This window comes from Herpailurus yagouaroundi, unplaced genomic scaffold (assembly GCF_014898765.1).
Source record: "Herpailurus yagouaroundi ecotype Mexico unplaced genomic scaffold, PumYag 142, whole genome shotgun sequence".
Taxonomy (NCBI): domain Eukaryota; kingdom Metazoa; phylum Chordata; class Mammalia; order Carnivora; family Felidae; genus Herpailurus; species Herpailurus yagouaroundi.
This window is the reverse complement of record NW_024412397.1, coordinates 6,755,493-6,774,739: the sequence shown is the minus strand read 5'-3', so window position 1 is coordinate 6,774,739 and position 19,247 is coordinate 6,755,493. Positions and strand designations below refer to the sequence as shown.

General features: G+C 36.3%; 1 pseudogene; it reads right to left on the bottom strand.

The window, feature by feature from the left end:
• Positions 1–19,010, bottom strand: part of LOC121033241 (putative high mobility group protein B1-like 1) — a 30,615-nt pseudogene extending 11,605 nt beyond the window's left edge.
• Positions 19,011–19,247: the final 237 nt, after the last annotated feature.

The following is a 19,247-nucleotide window of genomic DNA, read 5'->3' as shown; positions in this document are numbered from 1 at the left end:
CCCCTCTCTCCTTTTGTGTACGGTCTCTGTCTAACAAACAAACAAACAAAATGATGTAGAAGAAATACAAGAGGGCTCCATGATCTGGTTCTACATCCGTGTGCCGTGTCCCTGCAAAGATGGACTCTACTCATTTAGAGCTTGCCAGTGACACTGGTATCCTTTCATTTCTAGAACACAAACACACAAACGTTGTTTCACACATTTCCAGATTTGTGTTTTAACCTAGATTTGCTTCCTCCCAGATTTTGCCTTGCTACTTTGACACTGATTTTTAAGTCTTATGTCAAGAGTGACAACCTTTAGAGAGATCTACCCTGCTCGTCTAAGCCAATAATATCCTCTCCTACCTTCCATTCTATATCATTCTATATCACCTTTATGGTTCTTATCACTAAAGGAAGTTTCCTTATGGGAAATTGTCTGTTTCCTCTTACTATATTAGGAGTATTGTATTTATACTTGATCTTTTACATCGGAAAGCATACGTGGAGCAAAGCAAGCATTCAAGAGGTGTACTGAATTTTCATGAGTGAAGAAAAAAATACTACCTCTATTATGTTATCCAGCCATTGTAAATTTTTTTCGGCATTTGTAAATGTTATGCAGAATAACTCTTATAACTTTTATCATGGAAATATTCTGCTCACCTACTTAATCTACATGTTAATAAATCTCATTAACTTTTTGAGCAAAATAATTATTTTTATCAGAAGTAAATCTTTTATACTTTGTGCCTAGATCAAATCATAGTAAATTGCAATTTAATATTGCGTCTTTATTTCTCCAACAAAAGATGTTCAAAACGCCTCTTTTTTTCACTTTTAGTACATTTTATTAAATTTATCACTGCATGAAGAATAAAGGAAATACTGGTGTAAATACAAGATTAAAAACCAATTACTCTGATGGCATATCCTGAATCTAAAAGTAAAATGAAGTATTTATATTTACATATAGCTTGGGGCAAAGATTCAAAAAAGAGACACTAAAGGTGGTGAAACTACCCTGTGAGATACTCTATTTGTGAATACATGATACTTTGTGTTGACCAAGCATTTAATTGCCACATTTGCCAAAATTTGAATTTCACAGCACAAATAGTGAACCTTAGTATATGCAATTAAAAAATATATTTAGATGGTCAGAAAAATCTGGGAATGAGGAAGGTAATAAAAAATCTAACTGTATAACAAATGTATAACTGTAAAAAATAAAACCTCACTTGAAGGGGATGGAGTAAACTGTTGACCTAAATAACTTTGAACAAGTGGTATCTGTTAAAGCTGAAGAGAAAATGAATGGTGAATAAGCACTGTCTTCTAGTTGGTAACAATTTCCGTGGGAGAATTGGTTAACAAATCTGATTCTGCTCTACATGTATAATGGATTGAATGATAAAGGAAATAGATGGCAGATGGTGGGAATGAGGTGTCTCACTGTTGGTGCAGAAGGTTATCGATGAACAAGAGGAGGAGACTAGAATGATCCATGTAATGATTGACAGGAGTTGGAAACAACAGTATGAACCCATGCTTAGTTTCATATAGAAATATGGGAACCTGTAGAAATGCATGTGTGTGTATGTGGCATAGATAGTATGCACACATATATCTTTTGGTTCTATTAGTGAGAAGCAGTGGTATTACATGGATTGGCTTTCTAAGATTCACAAACTAGAAATATCAAAACAAAATATCACAACCTGGGTCACTAAAGAAAATATATTATTTTTTTAAAAGATATTTATTGCTCACATACTTGAAAATAGAAGTCCTAATCTAAAATGTGGGCAGGGCTATGCTGCCTCTGAAACCAAAAAGAAGACTCCACTCTTGCCTTTTTCTAGCATTTGTCAAAAATCCTTGGCGCTCCTTAGCTTCTAGACTGCATCGTTCCAATCTCTGCCTCTGTTGTGACATCGCTTTCTTCTCTCGGTATATACATATTGCTTCTGCTTATAAGGACATCAATCAAATTGGATTAGGGATCCCCTTAGTCCTGTGTGCCTGCATTTTAACTTGAGACCTAGATCCCAGGTCTTGGCTTCTAATACCATTTTCAATAAGAGTACCAGAGCTCCTTTTAGAAATGGCTGATTCTAGAAGTATGGCAGGAAATATACAAGATGAACCTGGAGCATCCTGTAAATATCAGAAAGTAAGAAGACGCTCCCCCCAGACAAAAAATGATGGGTTATATAAAAGTGACATTGGAGCCAATTGAAAGAGCCCCAAATGACAAAACTGGGGAAATATAAGCAAAGACAAATAACATAGCATAGGATTATTATCCTCAGTATAAAATAAATATCTGAGTTCACAGTTGTCAATAATGGTTAAATAAATGTATAAATGAGTGATAACAGACAAATCTCCCATGCAGAAAAATTCTACATAATTGATGTAGATACTCCACTCTTAAGGATGTGGAGCATAATTCCTAACACCTTAAATGTGGGGTGTGCATGAGGACTTCCTTACAAAGGGTACCGTATGCAATAGGATAAAACTAACTTTAGGAAGGGAAACTTGACAAAATCTACTTCAACCAAGTAGTCATGGTCAATGTCAACAGCGGTAAGCCATGTTGATAATATGTACCCTTGATATCATGTGATGAAAAGGGCACTTTATCGATATGGACTTCCTCCTCAAGCACGTAATTCTAGTCTAATAATAAGAAAAACATAGATTAATTTCAATAGAGAAGTACCTAACCAGCATCCTAAAAACTGTCAATATCATTAAAAATAAGAAAGACCTGGGGTGCCTGTTGGCTCAGTAGGTGAAGCATGCAACTCTTGATCTTGGGGATGTGAGCTTGAGCCCTATGTTGGATGTAGAGATTACTTAAAAAATAAAATCTTAGGGGCGCCTGGGTGGCGCAGTCGGTTGAGCGTCCGACTTCAGCCAGGTCACGATCTCGCGGTCCGTGAGTTCGAGCCCCGCGTCGGGCTCTGGGCTGATGGCTCAGAGCCTGGAGCCTGTTTCCGATTCTGTGTCTCCCTCTCTCTCTGCCCCTCCCCCGTTCATGCTCTGTCTCTCTCTGTCCCCAAAATAAATAAACGTTGGAAAAAAAAATTAAAAAAAAATAAAATAAAATCTTAACGCACCTGGGTGGCTCAGTCAGTTGAGTGATCAACTCTTGATTTCTGCTCAGGTCATGATATCAAGCTCCTCCATGTGCTCTGCACTGATCATGGAGCCTGCTTAAGTTTCTCTCTCTCTCTCTCTCTCTCTCTCTCTCTCTCTCTCTCTGACCTTCCCCTGTTCACACACTCTCTCTCGAAAACATAAACAAATAAACAAGCAAACATACGAATGAATGAAATACCTAACCATCACAGCCAAGAGGAACCTCAAGAGACATGATGGCTAAGTGTAATGTCCTACTCTAAGATCCTGTAACAGAAAAACACAATAGATACAAACTAGGGTAATATGAAAAAATAAATGTGGGCTTGACTTACTATCACTGTATCAATATAAGTTCATTTACTATAACAACTGCACCATGCTAATGTAAGATGTTAGTACTGTGGAATGTTGCATGGGGTATTTGAAGACTCTCTGTATTATCTCATATCTTTTCTGTAATCTAAAATTGTTCTGAAAATAAAGTTGATTAATAAAGATCACTTATTACAAGCATTTGTTTGATTACTGATTCTAGAGACATATGCATATCTATTTATATATCTGTATATGTCTGATATATATGATTCTATAGTTGGATGTATATCTACATATATCTGATATGTCTATATACATAAAATATACAAGATCTATGCTACTACTATATCTGCTACTGTATAGATCTATATAGTATATGTATCCAATCAGATATGTATCTCTATATATATTTGATATATCTATATCAATATCAATATAGATATAGATATCTCCAGCATGTTAGTTGTAGTATTAAGATCTGAGGGTTTGTGACAACCTAACATTTATAAAGTTCATCAATATTTAATAAAATACTAATTTTCCCATATAGATACATATATACATATATCTGTTTATGTGTATGTGTATGTATATGCATATATCACAATAGCATTTAAAGGTCTAAGATAACTATTTAATTATCATATTATTGGGAACATACTCTGAATGCCTTTAATAACTAGTTAGATCCAGCTAAATGAATTCCTTTATTGTTTTTCCTTTTTGGCTCATAATAAAAGCACTTCAATTAATATATAGGACCTATTATGCAAGGACATCAATTTTAAAATGTATTTACAAACCTAGATTCGATTAAAAAATATATACTAAAATATAGTGTGAACATCCAGCACCTAAAATATCTCCTTGACGTTTTGCCACATTGTTTAAATATCATTGCCCTATTTCCGGTATAAAGGTTACCTTTTTTAAATTCTTAAAGGATTTTTATCATTTTCTGGTGTGCCCTGGAAAGGAGTACGTTTATCATCCAATATCTAAATGTAGATAATTTTTCAACAGCGATATATTAGAGAGCGTCTGTTAAAATGCAACAGAGGAGGAATGAGTTAGAAAGATACCAACTAATATCAACCAACTATCAACAAAAATAACTTTAATATTTATCCACTCAATTATTATATTACTCAAAGGCAAATTGTGTATTGTTATTAGAAAATTAAAACAACTGAGCCTTATTTTGGTGTTAAATGCAAGGCTTCTTAATAGTATTAATTTTTATAATGGTTTGAAAGATTCTTAACATCAAACTTGGAAAAACAGAACACATGCTCACTTATGAAACTTAAGGATTGCAGAAGAAACAATTAAAAATATATAGAATTTATCTTCTTAAAATAATCATCACTTATATTTGATGAACTTATCCATGTATCTATCGATCTAGAAAAACATAGGTGGTAAATAGACAGGAATGTCATCAAGAATTGGCATCGTACTGCTTGCTATTATTGGCAAAAGTTGTATTAATTTCTGTATTTTTAGCTTGACAGAAGAAATAGAATTTCAGACGTATTAAATTGCTTTCTATTTTGATACTTTATTAAGTTGGATGGAATCCGCTATGCATGTTTTATAAGAAATCTAATCCCCATATATTCTTGATGTCTTTATAAGCTCCTTATTCTCTTTCAGTTTTTCTCTATCTCAGTCTTAATAGATGTAACTTCAGAATTATTATTGATATCTATCAGGGAAGATCTTCCTTTTTCTTTTTCAGTTATATGTTGGTTATTTCTGTTCTTTTTTCCGTTGGATACATTTTTGTCAAATTTTACCACAAAATTTTTGAATTTATGTTGAATTTATAGATCAGTTAAGGAATATTGATAATCTCTATGTGTTGTGTCTCCTTATCTCCTTATTTATGAAGCTGGCATATGCGCCCATCGATTTATACTTTTTAACATATTTCAATATAATTTTGTAATTGTCTCAACCAGAACTTACCCATGTTTTGTGACACTGATTTATAACTACATGCAATACTAACTGACTAACTTTAAAAATGTTTTATCAACTTGTTTACAGGGTAAAAGATGTAAATAAAATCTGTAGATTCCAGTAATTTCCTTTTATTTGTAATTGCTAAGAATGTTTTTAAATAAAAATTAAATGTATCTTATTCTGTATTATTTTTGCATTTACGCATAATCAGATTGCCTTCTCTTTCATCTCTTAATGTACTAAATTATATATTAAATTGTTTTCAACTCTTGGGGCGCCTGGGTGGCGCAGTCCATTAAGCGTCCGACTTCAGCCAGGTCACAATCTCGCGGTCCGTGAGTTCAAGCCCCGCGTCGGGCTCTGGGCTGATGGCTCAGAGCCTGGAGCCTGTTTCCGATTCTGTGTCTCCCTCTCTCTCTGCCCCTCCCCCGTTCATGCTCTGTCTCTCTCTGTCCCCAAAATAAATAAACGTTGAAAATAAATAAATAAATAAATAAATAAATAAATAAATAAATAAATTGTTTTCAACTCTTAAGCCAGCATGTCGCTGAGACCTACCCAATGCGAATAACGCGTGCTGCCTAGATGTGTGCTGCACGTATCCGTGCAGGTGTCCGTGAGGAAGACCGGCCTACAATTTGTCTTTCTTCTTCTACTACTCTCCCAGCATATTGACATCAAAATATGGTAGCCTCATTTATGCAAGTCTTCTTTTTCTCTTTTTAGAGAGTATTTCTATATGACTAGAAGAATTTCTTGTAAACTTGCTATAAAACTGATTTGAAAATCACCTTAATGAGCTTTCTTTAAAGGGAGTATTTACTGATCCTATATCTTGAATGGGGAGAGGATCACTTTTTGGGGGGTTTGTTTTTTGGGTTTTTGTTTTTGTTGTTAACAAATGCAGAGAGTTCTATTTCTTATCTTTTTCACATTTCTTCTAAGAGTTTCGACTTATTGGCATAAAGTATTATAGCATCTCATTATTTTTCATCGTTGACAGCTTCTGATATAATGCCCCATTTTCATTCATGCTCTTGTTTATATCTGCCCTTTTTTCCCTCATAAATCTCATGATAGTTTTGTCATTCTCATCAGTGTGTTAAGCAGGATTGGCATTGGCATCGTTTATATATTTTGAATTTACTGTCTTTCCTGGTATATTCTACCTTATGTGGTCATTGGATTCATTTGTTTTGTTTTGTTTTGTTTTGTTTTGTTTTTTATCTAAATTCTGTAACTTCTTGGTTCACCAATTTTCAGCCATGTTTTTCAATGCAATTATAAATGTTATAGTATAAATCAAACTGTTTTAGCTGTATCCTTAATCCTTCATATTTATATTTATTTTTCTCAATTCTAAATATGTTGATGTGTAATGTTTATAGCTCCTCTTTTCATTTTTTTTTGGTTTCATTGCTTAACTTACTGCCTTGTATTTTTTAATATATATTTTATTTAATATATTTAATATATTTATAAATATATTTATATATTTATATATAATATATATAATATAATATATTTATATTATTATAAATATATAATATATAAATATATATTATATATTTATAAATATGTTTATATACAAAATATAAATATATTTAATATATATTGATTCCTAGTTTCTTTGGTCTGCATAAAACTAATCCTTTGAAACCTATAATGATTTCAGGGGTGCCTGGGTGGCTCAGTTGGTTAAGCGGCTGCCTTCAGCTCAGGTCATGATCTCGTGGTTCGTGGGTTCAAGCCCCCTGTCAGGCTCTGTGCTGATAGCTCAGAGCCTGGAGCCTGCTTTGGATTCTGTGTCACCCTCTCTCTCTGCCCCTCCTCAACTCATGCTCTGCCTCTGTCTCTCTCTGAAAATAGTAATCATCAAAAAATTAAAAATAAATACCCTATGGTGATTTCTTTTATGATTTATTGCGTAAATGTTTATGGATGGCTACAATAATACTATATGTATATATAGTATATCAAATGTTTTATTTTCACATTTTATATTTCTATAGCTTTACTCCCATTTTGTGTTTGAGCATACTATTACCAAAAAGGTTATGTTAATATAACGTATAACATAGAAGGGACATATAAGTTTAAACTTGCTGTGTCTTTTCTATGAATTTAACTTTTCATCATGAAGTGATGATTCCATTTACCTCTAGTAATGCTCTTTGCTTAAACTCTACTTTGCTTGATAATTTACTCACATAGGGTAGATCTACAAGTCAATCTTTTATCAGAAGAAATAACAGTTGGTGATGAGACAGAACAACATTAATACATTTTGATTTAATATATAGTTCCAGATTAACTATTAAAAGAAACAATCATTGTATTATGGGATAGGATTTTAAGACATTTTACACAGAACAATGTCTCTGACTTACTGGGTAGTCTATACTTTCTCCCTCAAGTGTATTTCCATTCTCATCAACATGCTGTTGAATTTCTATTTTCTTGTAAATATCAAATACTCTAAATTATAGGAAGTATTTTTGTTTATTTAAATATCTGTTGGACCCTATACAATGTTTTTCTTTTACAACAGAACATATTATTTTCCTAAAACTACTTATTTTCAGCCTTATGCCCTCAGTTTATTCTTTACCTTTTGAGGACTGCAACTGGATAATTTTCCAGCTTCCTTTACACTGGTCTATGTGATACTCAAACTTCAAATCCATTTGTAATGAAGATGTATGATTTTTCCAGTTTCATTCAATTCAATTTATTTTCTTGTTAATTTTTTTTAAATTTATTTTGGGAGAGGGGCGCCTGGGTGGCGCAGTCGGTTAAGCGTCCGACTTCAGCCAGGTCACCATCTCGCCGTCCATGAGTTCGAGCCCCGCGTCAGGCTCTGGGCTGATGGCTCAGAGCCTGGAGCCTGTTTCTGATTCTGTGTCTCCCTCTCTCTCTGACCCTCCCCCGTTCATGCTCTGTCTCTCTCTGTCCCAAAAATAAATAAACGTTGAAAAAAATTTTTTTTAATTTATTTTGGGAGAGAGAGCATGAGCAGCGGAGGGAACAGAGAGAGGGGGAGAGAGAGAATCCCCAGCAGACTCCACATTGTCAGCGCAGAGCCCGACGAGGGGCTCGAACTCACGAACCATGAGATCATGACCTGAGCTGAAATCAGGAGCCAGAACTTAACTGAATGAGCCACCCAGACACCCCTCATTCGATTCAATTTAAATAGAGACCATGATATAAACTCGTGTGACTTACCAGAATCCCTGGCTATAAGGAAGTGAGAGTCTAGGATCTTAATTCACACCCTTCGGTTGAAAACCAGTGAACATGCATAGGAATCATCATCTGTGGTCTGCAAAGTGTCACTGTCTTGACCCTACCTTTCCCTTAGCTCTTTTCCCATCACTGCACTTTTGTGGAATCTATCCCATAAAAGCATCTATCTTCACTGACAGGAAAATCTCTGTGTTAAGGATTCTGTAGAAAAGGTATGTTTTGTAATAAGTGGTTCTTGGTCCCAGATTAACAAACTCATACAATGGCACATATTTGGCTATAAACAAATAACTGTTAAAATACAATGCATTGTAAAGTGAAACTAAATACTTTAATCTTTCTTTTTGTGAGGGCAGGGAGTTTTCTGAAACATAAAATAGTTACATTGTTTGTTCCCCAAGAAATGTGTTAATTTATATAAAAGCTTTCTTGTTGAAATAAATTAATGTGTATATGGAAATATGGAATCATCTTTCTTCCTCAACAGTTCTCAGTAAAATAAGTTCTAATAATAAGCTTCTGAGTTCTGTGACATTGATCATAGCTCGTGAAATCTATGCTTACTTTTTCTTGGAAAGGGACGCTTATTGTGATACTTAGCCTTTCAGCTTGGGATGTTCTCTGCCAGAAATTATTGATTGGTGTGTCTTTATAAGACATCAGTTTTTTTTTCCCGAGGCCTCTTTCGGTGTTGAAGTACTTGTCTCTGAACTAGCTCATCCTATTTGCTGGCCTCTTCATTCCTAAGCAGGTAGGAGATACTTTTACAAATCTGAAGTTCAGATAAATCTCTACTACGTGGACCTCACATCTTCAGGCTCACACAATCTCCAACACCTTATGCATGTTTGGCATCTATGTTTATTGCCTGTACTCAGCTCCCTTTGTGCTAAATGTCTGGTTAAGAATGCCTCCTCCTTTTAGGATCCCTGACCCCACTTTTCACCAAGACACGGTTATAAGTTTTATGGTGTTTATACCCCATTTACCACTTGGAAGCCCAGCCAATGTCTGGCAGTGACTCCTATTTCCACACTCAAGTCAGATTTCTGACTCACGTTAGAAATGGTGAAGTGTATGATTTTGTAGGTATAGAGACATATTCTGAGTGTAATTAAGAGTTCTAAGGTTTAAGACATAAGAGCAAACGTAACAACATGGGTGTGTGCAGAGAGGGGTGTTACTCGGTGTACTTTTACTGGTGTCCTAGAAAAACAGTTGAAAATAATTTACCCTTGGGTTCAGAGACTATAGCACAATATCTGAAGGCTTATGGGAAAATATCAATCAATCAACACCAGGTATTTTTCATTCAAAGATAACATACTTTTTCAGGGAGAAAAGTAGAACTGTAAACAAATGAAACGAGGGAGGAAGAGGAGAAAAGGAATATAAAAATAGGAAGGAATAAAATAATTATTGAATAAACAGGTACATTTGGGTGAAATTATCATTAAATATCATTACAGGAATGTGATACCACAAGTAATTCAAAGGGATTGACTATTCATTAATAGACTGAACTGAGATGATGGACAAACACACACCCCACCATGTCAATTTGCTTCGGGAAACATTTTCTTTTTCTCTCTGTCTCTGTCTCTTTCTCTCTCCCCGATTTTGGTTGTCAGCCTTTAATTTTGTGTGTAGAGAAAACATCTATCCATTTTGTTTTTCAATTTTCAAGGATTTTGTAGCGTGTGTTCCCAAGAGAGTACCCTCCATCCATAATACCTTCTTCCTGTGATAAATATTTTATCTCACTTAAGACAGAAACATTAGCTCACCTCAAAGCACATAAAGATTTAATTTGAACATTTGGGCCAACATAGGCAACTCAGAACAAATACCCACTGACCAAAAGGGGCTTAATGTCTCCTGAAGGTTTGACTGACTTTACACAGGCGTCTTACCCACAAACCCCTTGACCTCCCTCTCACACTGGCCCTTACAGAATCCAGATGACCTGATCAGAAGTGCGTCTCCATCATCTTGATAGAAATGTTTTTCTTTCATTGTCTTTATTTCTATAGTATAGACATGATGCTTTAGAACTCTTGTAATTGTGAATCCCCTCTTTTTTGTGATGTAAAGCTTTTTAAAAGCCTCTTGCTAGCTTCACACCCCAGAGATGTTGTTCTCAAGGACCTGGGAACCTTCCCTTTGAAACAGATCATCAAGGAAGATAGTGTCCTCATCTCCCAATTTCTGTAGGTAGGTAGGTAGGTTGAAGCCTCACCTCCTTGACAAGCCTTGCTCCAAGCTTCAAAACTACCTCCTGTCATGAGGAAATTTACTTTCCTTTCTGGTAAAGCCAGTTAGAAAACACAAATGGCCTATGATCACCCAGATTTTTCCCCCACTTCCCTCCCATTTTACTATCATGCGCTCATATGGCAACTATCTGTTCTCCACTACTACACTTGTCTTAATTTTCAGACATTTCAATATGCACGTATATTTTAGTTAGCTATTGCAGTATAATTAAACATATCTTGAGTTCAGCATTTTACCACAAAGCTATTATTTCTTATTAATTTATGTTTTTTACTGTGTGATTCTTCTAATCTCATCTGGGATCATTCATGTGACCTGCAGCTAGCTGCCCATTGGCCAGACAGCTGTACTGATATGACTGAATTCTTTCACGTGATTCAGTGGCTTTGGGATGGGTTTGTGGTCAGCTAGTGTAGGACGGGAATGACCCTTCTGTTTTCCATGCACTTTCACATTCCTATAAGCAGTGGAGCCTACACAAGTTTTCCAGCTAAACCAGAGATGTTCTTGTGGCCACAGAACAGAGGCAAGAAAATGTAAGCCGAAAGGGTAACACATGCACGTTTTAGATGTATTTAAACAATTTGGAAATATTGCTTTCGTCAAGGCGATTTAAATAATAATCACAAGTCAGAGTGCAATGGACTAGGGCATGATGGGGAAAAGCCATGAACACAGAAAAGCCAATTGATTTCTTGAACTGTCCTCTTTCAATGACTTTGTCTCCATCCTACTCCTACTAATTACAACCAAGATCATATGGTAGGGGTGCCTGGGTGGCTCAGTCGGTCAAGTATCCGACTCTTGATTTCAGCTCAAGTCATGATCTCAGGGTTGCTGAGATCAAGCCCCACGTCAGGCTCTGTGCTGACAGTGCAGAGCCTGCTTAGGATTCTCTCTCTCCCTCTCTCTCTGCCCCTCTCCCACTCATGCTCTTTCTGTCTCTCAAATAAATAGACTTCAAAAAATTTAAAAATAGATCTTCTCATAACAACTAAGGGCTACTTATCCAATTAGCTCAATTCCGTGTGATCCAGGTCTGTGGTGCTGGTACCCAAATTTGAAGAATTTTTCTTTAGCCCATTGGAATTTTCAATTCTATTAGCTTTCTACTGTGCCTACCCAGTTGATGCACTCACCCCTGTCCTTATCCTATTTCTACTTCATGGTCAGGCATTGCAATCACTTCATCATTTGTGTGCTTGAGTTTTTTGCATCCCTCTCTTTTTTGCTCTATTAGTTTGGCAAAAATTGCATTTCTAGTGAAATCCATCTCTATATGTAATACTTGCATCCATGCAATAGAATGTGACTGGAAAATCTACTGGAAAAATCTACTATTTGGTTTTATTTAAAATATATGGTTACAAAAAATGAAATGAAATGAAATGAAACAAAATAAAAGGTAATAAAAAAATTAATACCGCCAGTCATCTTGTACATTGTTGGTCCATTCGCAACAGCATTGCCCCAAAATCTAAGGCCCAGATGCTCAGGTCACGCTGCGTTCTCTCCTCAATTCCTCCCACAATCCTGTCTTCTTCTCCAACCTCAGTGGACACCAAGTATACCCTAGTTCAAGCTATACATTTCACATTAGCTTGATCCTTTATCTGTCTTGTCCTCTATCCAATTGTTTGGAACACCTTGTTTGCTCTGCATGAAGTATATCCTCAGTCTGACCTTTTCTTGCTTTTACTGTTACCTTGGTCTAAGCCACCAGCATCTTGTACCAATATTACTGCAATTCCCTGCTAACAGATCTCCCTACCTATACTTATTCTTTAATCCGTTCACTCACAAAAGGCCACTGTGTTAAAACATTTCATTGTATCCAAACATTCACTGTCCCTCTCTGTCAGGTAGGATACCTCCTAACCAATTAGCAGAGATCGGATCGGGAGGCATGGATTGGTAAATAAAATGTGAGAAGTGGTTTATGTCCTATCCAAGAAGTTTTACGAGCTAGCCCTTCTTTCTTCCCACCAGGAGAATGGCAAACCTCATTAACAATTGCCTACTTATCCCGTGCCCTGGAAAGAATAAAACAGAGAGGAGCATAAGAGCTGACCTGCAAAGACCATGTGATATGAGTGAAAGAAAAAAAAAATTGCTATTTCATGGCAATGAGTTTTGGGGTTGTTATATCACCACAGCTGAATATAAGAAAATCAGACTGATAGAGAAATTGGTACATGGGGCAGGGGTGTTGCCCCCCCCCAAAAAAAGAAGCTAAATTAAGTGGCATTGCGTCTCCAGCTGGGTGGTAGGTAGGGCAGAGAATGCTATTGAAATCTAAAATGGTGTTCAGTGAAGCATTTAGTAAAACCGACACATGTGATAACCCGGGAGCTAGATAATGCTGGTGATGAGTCTACTGTCTTAGGTGAAGAGGTTTGGAAGCAGAATGCTATTAGTATTTCTTTGTTATTTGTTATTTGTATTTCACAGGAAATTACATGAGCTGAGAAACGATTGCCAGGTTTGTAAGCAGAGTTAAAAGATTCATTTGTTTCCCAACTGAATAGCTGAAGGAGAATACTGAAAAGTGTTTTAAGATACAATCATTGATTAACACTTGCCTTTATGAGAAGAGCTTTGTTCAAACATCTTAATTTATTAAGCTGACACCTATGAAATTCTTTCCATGGCTTGGAGAGGGAGGAAAGGAGTGGTGAGTGCAACTTTCCCAGGAAAGCCTGATGAGCTCAAGGCGATTTAAATGAAATCTAGAAGGGGAAGAATGTCTGTTAAGAACTGTGACTATGGACATTGGCATGTGAAACCAACAGAAAAGAATGTATGTCAGTTGATTTGGGTATAGCGTGATTATTTACAGAAGTCCCAAACAGGCAGTACACCAAAATTAATTAAATGTGACTTCAGATCAGAATTTACTACCAAGTGATCAGGGGTGCCTGGGCGGCTCAGTTGGTTGAGCGTCTGACTCTTGATTTTGGCTCAGGTTATGTTCTCAGGGTCGTGAGATCTTGGTATTCCCTTTCTCTCCCTCTGCTCCTCTCCCCTGCTCTCACTCTCACTCTCTCTAAATAAATAAATTAATTAGATTAAAAACAAAAGAATTTCCTACTAAGTGATCAACTTTTACCAGCTTGTTACTTTTCTTTCTCCTCTCTTAAACGAATTATATAGATCTGTATTGGGGAGCAATTATGGCAGCAATAAAACAAATAAAAATTATTCTGTTACATCAAGTTTCAGTGAAGATGATATAGGACAGCCTTCCAGGAGGCTCAAGTTGCCCTCAATGGCCTCTGATTGGCTGTGGTAAAGTTCTTATTTATTCCTTGAATTTTAATGATTTTAGGAAGGATGTAATCTTACTATTTTACTACGATGGTCTCTTCTTCATTTCCTGTTACATATATTAACGATAGACTTTCAAACTTGTATCTGCCCAGAACCATGGGTATCTGATGTTTTCATCCTTACTTTAGACTATCTAAATTTAATTAGATATTAAAACATAGATAGCCTTAGTATATCAGATCAGTAAACTCTTTAATATATTGGTTTTTCCCTACTTAAAGCAACCATATTATTCATATGTCAACTCTATCCATTTACAATTTAGAAAACAAGATTTTATTATACCATAATCACCATGAGTTAGTCAATAAATACCAAGTGAATGAAAAGATAAACCTAGAAATATTGGTGAAATTGCTTTCTTAAAAATTTGGGGGTAAAATATCTAATTATATGCCAGCATTTAAATAAACAGACATAATTTGGACCCCTAATTTCTGGAATCATTAATATTTATGTAATATGCTAAGTTCTATAGCAAATGTTTACTTATTTTTGAGAGAACGCAAGCAGAGGAGGGGCAGAGAGAGGGTGACAGAGGACCTGAGCTGAACTCGGATGCTCAAGTGACTGAGCCACTCAGGTGCCCCCTAAGTTCTATAATATATACTTCAAGGTCTTATAATGTTCATGAAATATGTTCATTCACAAGCATCATAAAAACGTTTTCAGAGAAGAGGTAGATATTAAAATTGTGCAAATCATGAACACAGACTGGCCTCAGTGAACAGTGACTGCCTTAAAATTGAAGAAAAAACACTGAATGAAAAAGAATTTGAATATGGTAATAGTTATACATATCATATTTATATACTCTAAAGTAAATATGAGATCATTCATATAAATTGCTACTGGAAAATTAGATTTTTCTTAAAGGAGTCAAACTGTATATCATTTATTTTATGGTACTAGAAAAATTAATGCCAAGAGATAGAGAATTTAGATAATCTAAAGCAATTAATTCCTAGGAATGATGTTATTTAACATTTTTATGAAGTAATAAGAATGCATCTGCAGCTGATATGAAATAATGAATTCAGCTAGTTGTATCTCAAAAAGCAATACCTGAAGTAAAGAAATCCTAATAACATTTTAGTGCCCAACTGCAAATACTATGAATTTCAAAGAATACATTTCGTTGGCAGGAGATTTGTTAACAAAAGCGCAAAATACGATGCAGTTTCCAGGAAAATAAAATCACATTTAGGAAGCATTTGTAGAAGTAAAATGTCCAGGAAAACGGTAATGTTTTGCTGTTCTATTTTATGTTTCTCATATTACACCTGTTTCTCTTTCTTAAGTAGATCTTCAATATCCTAATGTAAAAACACGAAATAATTGATTTTTTCTTCAAAGACACCACATCCAAAAAGTTGCCTAAGTTAGAAGCCAGTAAGTCATCGTTTATCAACCTCTACCCTGTACTGAGCAGTCCCCAGTCCTGTCCAGTTCATGCCTCTCTCCTGCATCACGTTCCTTCCATTTCAACGACAAATATCACCTTCTAATCGGCCGTCATCTTTCACCTGGATTAAGTGATAGCCTCCTGTCTGATTAGCGCACATTCTATCCTCCACCCCAATTCCAATCCATTCTAATCCATTCTCCAGAGTGTGGCCTGAATAACCTCCAAGTACAATCCTCCCTCCGGAGAAGCTTCCACTTCCTGTCCTCTCTCTGTTTTCCAATCACAAGAGTCTCATTCTAGGCACTGGAATGTACTTTGCTCCTTCCTGCCTCCATTGGAACACCATTACCCAAACCTGGTCAGAAAGTGGGTAAAATATATGATTTCCACTGTTATATTTTGAAGAGTTATCTGTCTATGAATGCTCATCTCAGGGCAGATACACTTGACTTTTGGTTTCATTGAGTGGGAAGACTTTTTTACTGAGATGATTGTTTGCTTTACCCTTGGAAAAGGTTACAGTGTAACCTTGCTTTTTGAAATAAAATAGGACAGTGTCAAGTCTAAGACTTTGCCTCCATTGAAGCTGATCTACAGAGACTCTCCCGATAATCCTTCAGTCTCTTCTTGTGACTGAGGTCTATTGTTGATAATTAGAAACTGCAGCTTCTTTCATCAGCCTAACCCTGCTTTTTACACTATTTACAGCCACACATGCAAGAACATGGGGATTTTCCATTTGTAATAACATCCATTGTTACAGGGACAAGAAAAACCATAAATAGACCATGGCATCTACTTAAACTAAACGTTGAAAGAACTATGAACATTTTAAATAACTGTAATGGATACATAAAACTGATCCTGCTTTTTTTTTCATGTTTACCTAACTAGGCAGTTGGTCTATGTCTTGTCCATTCAACATGGAGGGTTGATCCCAGGGTCAGAGTACTTTTATGATCTTTCTTATTTCCAGAAAGAAAAAAACATCCAAAGAAACATTAACCATCCACTGAACTGGAAGAAATGATTCCATGCCACTCTATAGTGTACATGTGTCCTACTACCTAACTACTGCAGTGTCACTTACAGGCTTAGGCAGCAAACTTATGAAATCTGTAAGAAAAGGTTGGAATGGTTCTCGTTTCTGACAGTGAAATACTTGGATAACTCAGATGCTCAGGAATGGTGCAAGGGACAGCTGGAGGGAAGGACTCTAATGTCACTGGGACCAGGGTCTCTGGCATCTGTGGGCTGAACAGAGTGCTGGCACATATTCCTAGAGTGTCTAAGGCATAAATTGGATACAACCAAGTTATTCTACCTTCTGTGCTTTAATTTTCACTTCATCTCCTTTTCATGTGTATTTATTTGTTTCTTAGAGAGCAAAGATCAGAGAGAGAGAGGGAGATGGAATCCCAAGCAGGCTCCGTGCCACGCGCACAGAGCCGGTGGCAGGGCTCGAACCCACCAACCATGAGATCATGACCTGAACCAAAACCAAGAGTTACAGGCTTAACCAACTGAGCCATCCAGGAGCCCCTCCCAATATTTTAGAGTAAATGGCTGTATTACGTATTTGAGCTATTTTAACATAAATGTTTACATCTATAAATTTCTCTCTGCACACTGCTTTAGCTTGAGAAATGTTTTCAGGTCTTCCCATGTCCTTCTCTGTTTCCTCATTGAGTGGAAGTCCTCACTACATATGCATTACCTTCCCAATCCCCAGGGTTGACTGGCATCCAGGTCCGCGCATGGTTAGGGGTCCTTCTTAACCATCTCTTTCTCTGTTCACAATTTCTGATTGTTCCGTCATTTTTTTTTTCTTGCCACTACTTGTATCCTGGACCTATGAGTGCCCTTTTAATCGCTCTCCAGCAAGCCCTCCATAGTGTTTGGTGACGTCCCATGCAAAGAATTCTCCCTGCTCCGTAAGGTCCTCTCGCCCCTTGGACAAAAACTCCTTGGCACTTCACCAGACCTAGGGATGAGGACAACAGCTGGCTGCTCCCAGAATGACAGCCCAGCTCTATGAGCAGAAGCTGAGGGGGATAGTGACTCTAGAATTCTTGTTTGCCCTTCCCAGCATGAAAACTCTGTCCCATGGACTGAGAGCCTCAGTTTTAGCGTCCTGCACCTGGTTAGCATGCTACCCTGAGGGAGGGCTCCCTTGGGAAAGGAGCCTCAGACATGTGGGCCCACTTGCCTTGAATAAAGCTTCTGCAACATGAAGCTGGAGGATGGGGAATGCTCATGGCCTGGTCCTCCTGCTTGACTGGCAGCTTTGGGAGAGAGAGCCCCCATCTTGCTGGGCTATGAAAAGGGAAGGAGAAGGCAAGCCGCATTACCAGACTCGCATCCCCTCACCGAGATCTAGTCGATTTTTAAATGTATGTTTCTCCAGTTGCTGTATGCCTTAGGACAATTTTCTAGAGTCTTTAAATTATTCTTGTTTTGATTAAATTATTTCATCTAATTAAATGATTATTTGAGAGTCCACTGCTCCTCACTCTTCCATTCCAGAAGTCAGGCTTCAGTTTCCTGGTTCTAGGTTAGCTTTCTGCATTTCTTACCAGTATCGACTAAAGTGGCCTAGTATATTTAATATATATACATATATATATATATTATATAGGTATATTATTATATTATATATATATAATTATATATTATTTTATTTTATTATATATGTCATATATAATTTTATATTATATATAATATATAATATCATTATATATGATATTATATATATTTATGTATATTATATATATTTATATATTATATATTTTATTTTATTGTATATTATATATAATTTATATATATATATAACATATTTATAAATCTAAGGATCTTTGATTTCAAGTTGGATGAATTACTTAACTACTCGATTCAGATCCAAAGTGGAAGCATGAAGAATTTTGACATTTTGCTTGTAACGCCAGATACAATTTTGAACACACACATTATTTAAGAATAACTGGTCTAGGAGAAAAAAGGAAAAAAGAATAATTGGTCCATCCAAGTGATATTTGGGGAGGAGGGTGGGTATGTCAGGTGGAATTGTTATTACCAGTTCACGTGCAAACTTTCCAAGACTCCATGCATATGTGTTAAATGAAAACTAAGATCAGGAAAATTGAAAAGGTGGATTAATATTATCTTATGGTGAGCACTGAAGCCATGGAGTACATCACATTTCCCCTCACCGCCTCCCCAGGCACACTAGAGGAGTCCACCTCTGCTGGATGAGAGTGCCAAGCACACAATTTGCATGCTAAAACTTGTTGCTGAATTTCATTGTCAAGGCAGAGTTTAGACATTTGATATCGGCAGTAAACTGACTAAGACATGGCCCTTCAGCGTGGGGAGCTGAAAGGGATAGGTGATGGAACATTTTGGTTGACGTTTCAGCCATGAGATTAAAACTCATCCAATGACTACTGTCATAATTGCTCTTTTGGTTAATAAAGAAACCGAAGTGATGAGGTATGGACTAATCTCAGAATACTTGAATATTCTGCTAGCCAATTTATATTTGTTGAGAACAAACCAAGTAC